Genomic DNA, 8887 nt, shown 5'->3' on the forward strand with positions numbered 1-8887 from the left:
ATTCTCCTGCCTCAGCCTCCCAAGTAGCTGGGATTACAGGTGCATGTCCCCATACCTGGCTAATTTTGTGTATTTTCAGTAGAGATGGGGTTTTGCCATGTTGGCCAGGCTGGTCTCAAACTCCTGACCTCAAGTGATCTGACTGCCTCGGTCTCCCAGAGCGCTGGGATTACAGGCGTGAGCCACCGTGCCCGGCCTATTTTTCTTATGAAAATATAGAACGCTTCACAAATTTGTATATCATCCTTGTGCAGAGGCCATGCTAATCGTGTCTGTACTGTTCCAGTTTCAGTATATGCACTGCCAAAGTGAGCACTGCCATTCATTTTTTTAAACTCAAATGATTATACCTCCTCCAGGAAGCCTTCCTTGAGAGCCACCCTCAGAATGATGCCCCAGAAGGGGCTTAAAACAGGTACTCAGCACTAACCCAGGCATAGTATTGTCCCTACATTTACCTTAGTGCTCTATAGTGACCATTCCATCTCCCTGGCCACGGGGTAGGTTCCTCAAAGGTAACTGGGATTACAGGCACACACCACCCCCTCACCAAAGGGCGTGTCTCGAACTCCTGACCATGTGTTCTGCTCACCTCGGCCTCCCAAAGTGCCGGGATTACAGGAGCGAGCCACCGAGCCCAGACTGCGAAAGCACTTTCTAAGGTGACCTGTACAGGTGCCAGCTGCTGCTGAGGAAGCCAGTAGGTGCTTCTATAGCCCAGCCCAGGGCACCTGCATTCCCCTGTGCCCATACTTTTCGATTTACCCTCCTTTCAGTGTGCCCTCCGTTGGAAAAATGCGCCTGGGCGGCACTGCAACTACCCCAAGGTGGTGGATTGTGCGAGCCTCCTCTCCCAGACTCCGCTCATTTAGGGCTCAGTCTGGTGGCGCTGCTGCCCGCCCCTCAGCCCTGCCTTCTTGCGGTGCCCTGCACCATGCTCCCCATCACTCCATCCCTCTCCTTTCCCCCTCTGGCCGGGAACCTGGGACACAGGGCTGTGAGAAACCCTTTGAAGAACAATGTCTCCAGAAAGCTCCTGTTTCTTACCCCCAGTTTCCTGAGGAAAACAGCCGCTTCCCCCTGGGGCTGACGTCTCCCATGGGGGTCTCTGGCCCCCAGGTTAAGTAGCCTTAATGAAGAACCTTGGGCCTGGGACTTCAAGGCTTCTGGCCCTCTCCTGGGGGCCTGGATTTTGGGTGAAGCTCCCTGAGGCAGGGGCTGCGCCTCCCCTGGACAGGGGCTGTTCTTTCCTCTGTGCAATGACATGGTCACTCTGGGATATGGTGCCGGGGCGTGTGGACACACTGGTCACGTGAGAGGCTGAGTATCTTTGGCCTAAGGTGCTCTCTGCTGCCCTTTCCCAAGGCACCTGGCTGTCAGGCTGTTCTCCTCCCTCTGGGCCGTGGAACCGTCTGCAGATCCTTTCTCCTCAGGAGGAGGAAAGCAGATGCTGGTCCTTTCCACGAAGCACCCAGACACCCTCTCCTCCCCCAGCACAGACAACCGGCTCTCTCCACGTTTCATTCTGTAGCGACTGCTGCCCTTTACCTCCTAGTTCAGGGAACACAGTGACCTTGACCCCACAACCCACTCCCCAGGATCAGGGGAGAGTGGCTGGGGGAGCAGGCTGTTGTCAGCTCCAAGCCCGGATGCTCTCTGGAGAGGACCTAGCCCACCCAGCAGAAGGGGTCAGCAAGGCAGGTGTGTCGGGTCCTGGCCTGGGACAGGGTTAGTGGCTCTGAGGCACCGGCTTGTGGGCAGGTGGGAATTCTGAAGTCACAGAACTCACCCGGAGGACCCCTCATTTCCCTTCAAAATGCTTTCTCTCTACCACATTTCAGTGGGATTTCAGGTATCCCTAGGGTCATGTTTTTGGGAAAATGAGTGATGTAACACCTTGATCATCAAGGCAGCAGCTGGCACCTGTACAGGTCACCTTAGAAAGTACTTTCCCAGGCCGAGCACAGTGGCTCACACCTGAATCCCAGCTCTTTGGGAGGCTGAGGCAGGCAGATCACCTGAGGTCAGGAGTTCGCCACCAGCCTGGCCAACATGGCGAAACCCTGTCTCTACTAAAAATACAAAAATTAGCTTGGCATGGTGGTGTGTGCCTGTAATCCTAGCTACTCGGGAGGCTGGGACAGGAGAATCGCTTGAACCTGGAAGGCAGAAGTTGCAGTGAGCCAAGATTATGCCGCTGTACTCCAGCCTGGGCAACAGAGGGAGACTCTGTGTCAGAAAAAAAAAAAAGTAAGAAAAAGAAAGTGCTTTCACATCAGAGCACTAGTTGTCAACTGCGTTATGAGGATCATTCGGAGGGCTTTTGAAATATACCAACGTCCAAGCCCTAAGAACCTCTGAGCGGGGTATGGGTGTTTTTTAAAGCTCCCCAGATGACCTGGATGTGCAGCATGAGAGCCCCACAAGGGCCTTGAAAGATAGACACTGTCATTATCCCCACTGTGCAGATGGGATGTGGGGGCTCAGAGAGGTGGAAAGACTTGGCCAAGGTCGGAGGGCAAGTGGAGGGCCGGGGCTGAGTCTCAGATGGAAGCAGGCAGGTGGCCCCCCGCTTTGTCACTGAGGATCTAGTCTTCCTGTGGGTCCAGGAGGCCTCAGGCCGGCCTGGGAACTCACTTCATTGGCTGGGAAGACATTTCTGCTCCCTCTTTCTCCAGGGCTGGGCTGTGGCTCCTCCAAGCCCCAGAGCACTGGTGGGTCCAGAACCTCCACATCCAGCCTCCGGTTCCTCCCACTGGAAAGACACGCCCTTTGGTGAGGGGGAGGAAGCATTTTTGAGGTGAAATGTTGTATCCCAGCCAGGAATGGAAAATATTAAAAGCCCATTGGCGCCAACAAGCTTCGTGCCAGGGCCAGAAAGTACGGAAAAGAGGAGGTGTGTCCCTGCAGTGCAGGGTGCAGGGGGTCAGCCAGGGGGCTGCCCACACCCTGTATCCCAGGCTGCCTCCATCTTCAGGGCTACAGCGAGCGTCCCCTGGCCAGAGGAAGGTCCTTAGGTGATGACCCCAAGAGAAAAGCTCCTTGGTATATGGGTTGGTTTATCTTACATTCCAGGGCGGGCTGTGGGCATAGGGGTGTGTAGCCATTGAGGGTATCTCACTGAGAGTGCGTGAAGCCAGACCAGCCCAGTCCACACACAGACTGTGAATATTCCGGGTGCTGGGATGCTGAGAGGAAGTGAGTCATGGTCCCTGTCCTCTGGAAGTTTCACTATAGAGATGGGGCAGGCAAAAACACCAATGTCAGTAGAATGTGACAAAATCTCTGCTGGAGGGGCATACAGGGACTGTGCAGGACAACAGGGACAGCTGGTTCAGCCCAAGACTGGGAGGAAGGGTTTCCAGAGCCGTGGTACCTGGGCTGAGTCTTGCTCCAAATAGATGTTTTGAGAACTTGCACAAAGCTGGTGTTTGGGCACACACTCTTGGGAGTTAACTCTGTGTTTGGAAAAAGAGACACAGAGACACAAACACATGGACTAATTTCCCCTCTGGGGGCTTCCTTTCCCACTGCCCGCATCACGTACACAGCAAGGTACAAACGTACGTACCAGGTACAAACAGACGTACAGGTACAAACACGTACGAGGTACAAACAGACGTACAGGTACAAACACGTACGAGGCACAAACAACAGACGTACGAGGTAGTGGTTAATGTCTCGGAACTGTTTTCCATCTGCCCCTCTCCCACTGCCCACCACAAACACAGTAGGTTACAGGCACACCTGTGGTCATAAACGACTACACACATAGGTACACATAGGTATCACATAGGTACAAAGTAGTGGAGAATGTACCAGAATTCTCAGTGAGAGAGCTGTTCTTGTGAGCCAAAGGCTTTAATAAGAACTAGGGGGCCCAGGTGCAGTGGCTCAAGCCTGTAATCCCAGCACTTTGGGAGGCCGAGGCAGGCGGATCATGAGGTCAAGAGATCAAGACCATCCTGGCCAACATGGTGAAACCCCACCTCTAGTAAAAATACAAAAAATTAGGCATGGTGGCACAAGCCTGTGGTCCTAGCTACTCGGGAGGCTGAGGCAGGAGAATCGCTTGAAACAGGAGGCGGAGGTTGCAGTGAGCCAAGATCGTGCCACTGCACTCCAGCCTGGGCAACAGCGTGAGAGTCCATCTCAAAAAAAAGAAAAAAATAAAACCTGAGCCTGAAGTGGAGGAGGCTGAGAAGCAGAGGAGGCTTCCTGGGATTGAGACAATCTTTGAGGTCTTTGGGGTCCACTGGCCATGGGACATTCAGGTTCAAAGCCATTTCACCTGAATTTCAAGGGGCAGAGAGGCTCCCAGTTGACATTATGCAGACCTTATCATAAGCTTTACTGCCCACCAAATCTCCTCATTTTACTGTGGAGGAAGCTGAAGTCCAGAGAGGGAATGTGAAATGCCTAAGGTCGCACTGCATTTGGGGATCAGAACGGGGCCCAGGCATATGCGGGCTGCGACACACCCCGTCAGGCTTGCATGCTCTCATGCAGCCACTCACAAAAACATGCACTCAGCTCTGTCCACAATATCCATTTTCCTCAGGATGACCTGGGTGAGTCGTCCTCTTTGTTCCCAGAGTGCGGACCCTCTGCATCTCTCTGGCGCCCTGGAGGGAAGACCCAGGTCCGCCAAATACAGAGGGCAACCAACTCTCCCTACAATCCTGAATGACAGGCCACTGTGATAAAACAGAAAGATCAGAGGACTGGAAATTAGACCTGGCCTGGGGTTGAGCCTGACTCAAATTCCTAAGCATCTCCAGAAGCCAGGACTTGGCGGAATTCTGGTATACCTTGCGCTGTGTGCTTTCCCCACTGATGATGATCAGCCTCAGGCGGAAATGAAAATCAAGAGCAGCTTTTGTTTTGTTTTAAATAGAGATGAGGTCTCACTGTGTTGCCCAGGCTGGTCTCAAACTCCTGGGCTTCAACGACACTCTCATGTTGGCCTCCCACAGTGCTGGGATTCCAGGCGTGAGCCACTGCCCCTGGCTTCAGCAGCCCCTTTGACGGGTGAAGCAGCAGAAAGGTTAAGGCAGCTGATACACTCCGGGGCATTTTCCCTCTTTGATGGAGGCTGGTTAATTGAGTGCAGAGGATTTAAAATCTATTCTGCCCAGGCCGAGCACAGTGGCTTAATCCTATAATCCCAGCACTTTGGAAGGCCGAGGTGGGTGGATCACTTGAGGTCAGGAGTTCAAGACCAGCCTGGCCAACATGGTGAAACCCCATCTATACTAAAAATACAAAGATTAGCCAGGGGTGGTGACACATGTCTATAATCCCAGCTACTCAGGAGTCTGAGGCAGGGGAATTGCTTGAACCCGGGAGGTGGAGGTTGCAGTCAGCCAAGATCATGCCACTGCACTGTAGCCTGGGCGACAGAGCAAAACTCTGTCTCAAAAAAAACTATCTGGCTCAGGAGCCTTCTGGGAAACAGGAGAGTCATTAGAGAGGAGGGGCAGTTTTAGACACAGGCATGTCCTTGGCAATCATAGCAGTCTCCTGGTGCTATTCTCAGGGCTCAGACGTGAGTCCTGGGGAGAGCAGACGGCTGTCAGTAAGAGCCCAAAGAGCTGTTCCACTGAACAGTCTGTGTCTTATTTCAGCATAGGTAGTCCTCTTTTGAAATTAGATAAGAAAGGCATTTGTCCTCACTGTTGACCTTTGTACGCTGGGAAAGCTATAGGGTGCTGAGATCAATGCCTTGAAAAGCCATCGTGGTTTTTTTTTTTAAAGGGGGGGCCGGGTTCGGTGGCTCACGCCTGTAATCTCAGCACTTTTGGAGTCCAAGGTGGGTGGATCATGGGGTCAGGAGTTTGAGACCAGCCTGATCAACATGGTGGAACCCCGTCTCTACTAAAAAAAATACAAAAAAATTAGCCGGGCATGGTGGCGCACGCCTGTAATCCCAGCTACTGAGGAAGCTGAGGCAGGAGAATCGCTTGAACCTGGGAGGCAGAGGTTGCAGTGAGCCAAGACTCTGCCTCAAAAAAATAAAAAGGAAAAACTTTTTAAAATATGAAGAACCGGCTGGGCGCGGTGGCTTACACCTGTAATCCCAGCACTTTGGGAGGCTGAGGCGGGCAGATCACTTGAGGTCAGAAGTTCAAAACCAGCCTGGCCAACATAGTGAAACCCCATCTCTACTAAAAATTAAAAAAAAAAATTAGCCAGGCATGGTGGCCGGAAACTGTAATCCCAGCTACACGGGAGGCTGAGGCAAAAGAATCACTTAAACCCAGGAGGCGGAGATTGCAGTGAGCTGAGATTGTGCCAGTGTACTCCAGCCTGGGTGACAGAGCGAGACTCTGTCTCAGTAAATAAATAAATAACTGAAGAACTGTAAACAACCTACATGTCCTTCAACTGGGAAACGGAGAAACAAACTGAGCTACATACATGCAATGACACTCCTCAGCAATAAGAAGATACGAACTGTTGATACAACACCATGGGCGATTATACTGAATGAAAGAAAGCGAATTCAAAAGGCTCCTACCATACGGCTCCATTTACATGACATTCTTTTTTTTTTTTTTTTTGAGACGGAGTTTCGCTCTTGTTACCCAGGCTGGAGTGCAATGGCGCGATCTCGGCTCACCGCAACCTCCGCCTCCTGGGTTCAGGCAATTCTCCTGCCTCAGCCTCCTGAGTAGCTGGGATTACAGGCACGCACCACCATGCCCAGCTAATGTTTTGTATTTTTAGTAGAGACAGGGTTTCACCATGCTGACCAGGATGGTCTCGATCTCTTGACCTCGTGATCCACCCGCCTCGGCCTCCCAAAGTGCTGGGATTACAGGCTTGAGCCACCGCGCCCAGCCTACATGACATTCTTGAAAAGGCAAAACCACAGCGAATTGGGGATCGGGGGAAGGGTTGACTGCAAAGGAAATTTGTGAGGTTTTGGAAATATTTTTTATCTTGATTGTGATGGTGGTTACGTGAATGTATTTGTCAAAAATCACAGAACTATAGATCCAAAACAGTGAATTTTACACTATAAAAATTTCAACTTTTAAAAATTGGGGATGGGATTCAAACTCCTTTTCCTTTTTGTTTGTCTTCCTTGTCACTGCCTAACATCCCACCCTTGAAGATCTTGTTCTCCTAGAGAAAAAATTGCCCTGATTCAGCCACACTGCAGACTGCCTTGCTTCTGGGAACGAAAGGCAAACCCACTAAGAATGTCTCTGCAGGGCTACTTCTCTGTCTCTATCCCTCTGTCCCACCCCATCTGTCCAGGCCTGGTCACCAAGGGCACCCAGCCTTTCTGACCTCCATTTCACCTTCCCTGGGCTAGAGTCCTGGTGGTGACCTGGGCAGGGACCAAACCCTTACGGCCCAGGTGCCGTGTGGGCGAAGATTTAGCTTGGAGAGAGGGTGGCAGCTCACACCCAGCTTCTCACAGCTGTGTTTTCTAACCAATAAAATACCCATGTGTCTGGAGAACCTATGGCCAGAGAGGGCATCCACCTCACTTCATCCCTTGCCAAGGCCACCCCCATTACTGCTGCAGGCTTTTCCAGGCTGCCAGCATCTTGGCCAGAGCTGAAGCCACACCACACCCAGAGCCATCTGGGACCCCTTGAGGGAGTCATGAAGAGACCCTGGGTCATGGGAAGGAGAGCAGCAGAGTCTGGTGGATGCCTGGGTGAGCATAAACCCTGGAACACCCGGGCACACTCATGGTGAGTGTGAATCGCCACGGGAGGGTGAACACTCTTGAGATGACACCTGGGTGAGCGTGCACCCCCTAATCCTATACAAAACTGAATGTGGATGTTCGTGGGAAATAGAGGGGCGCTGTGCAAACACTATGACGTCTACACATGGACTAGGAACTCAGCTGGCTCGTGCGGTGAACGCTACAATGTCACTGGATGTGAGCAAACTACAAATGTGTGGTTTGGAGGCTGGGCGTGGTGACTCACGCTTGTAATCCCAGCACTTTGGGAGGCCGAGGCAGGCGGGTCACTTGAGGTCAGGAGTTCAGGACCAGCCTGGCCAACACGGTGAAATCCTGTCTCTACTAAAAGTACAAACATTAGCCAGGCACGGCCGCACATGCCTGTCATCCCAGCTACTTCGGCGGCTGAGGCCAGAGAATCGCTTGAACCCAGGAGGCAGAGGTTGCCGTGAGCCGAGACCACGCCACGGCATTCCAGCCTGGGTGACAGCGAGACTCAGTCTCAAACAAAATAAATACGTAAATAAAAAAGTGTGGTGAGGACACTATGGACTGCGAACATACTGTGGGAAGTTTGTTGATGTCATGGTGACATAGCACGAGTTCTGTAGTCAGTGGTGAAAACGCTGGGGCCTGTAGGGGTGTGTGAGCACACTGATGAGCATGGTGACGCTGTGGGTGCTGTGTGTGAACACAGGGCCCTGACTGGGTGAATCCATCATGGGAACACTGAGGTAACCCTGCTTGAAGCTCAAGAGGCGTTCCGAAGTGCCCACAGTGAGCGTGTCACGCAGGTGCCGGAGAGCTCCACTGAACACGTCTTGGAGTCTCTGCTGTGACCATGGCCCGTTCTCCTGGGATCGTCTCCACCTACGACCGTGGAGTAAGCACACGCGTACAAGACGAGGTGCTGACCAGTGGGCTGCAGTGTCTGCGGCCGCCGGTGTGGCACGTGTGGGGCTGAAGGTTTCTTTTTCTTCTGTATCCCAAGTTGGAGTTGCGGCTGCTCAGCTTTGCTCAGCTGCTCTGGAGTGTGTTGCTGTGGCTCCAAGGTGGCAAGGGTTACACGGGGGGTTTGGAACAGAACAAATGTTGGGTATATTCTGAGGCTGACACCCAATAAGTGGTTTCTTCATCTCATGACTCGTTGATTTTTTTTTTTTTTTTTTTTTTTTT

The 8887-nt window shown here is 52.3% G+C and overlaps 1 non-coding gene across 1 annotated transcript; it reads right to left on the reverse strand.

Moving 5' to 3' along the window:
• Positions 1-209: 209 nt before the first annotated feature.
• On the reverse strand, positions 210-312 carry LOC119468742. Its single transcript, XR_005197503.1, has one exon. It is a non-coding gene; the product is annotated as a U6 spliceosomal RNA (small nuclear RNA).
• Positions 313-8887: the final 8575 nt, after the last annotated feature.

Source organism: Cebus imitator, unplaced genomic scaffold, assembly GCF_001604975.1.
Source record: "Cebus imitator isolate Cc_AM_T3 unplaced genomic scaffold, Cebus_imitator-1.0 Scaffold485, whole genome shotgun sequence".
Lineage (NCBI taxonomy): Eukaryota > Metazoa > Chordata > Mammalia > Primates > Cebidae > Cebus > Cebus imitator.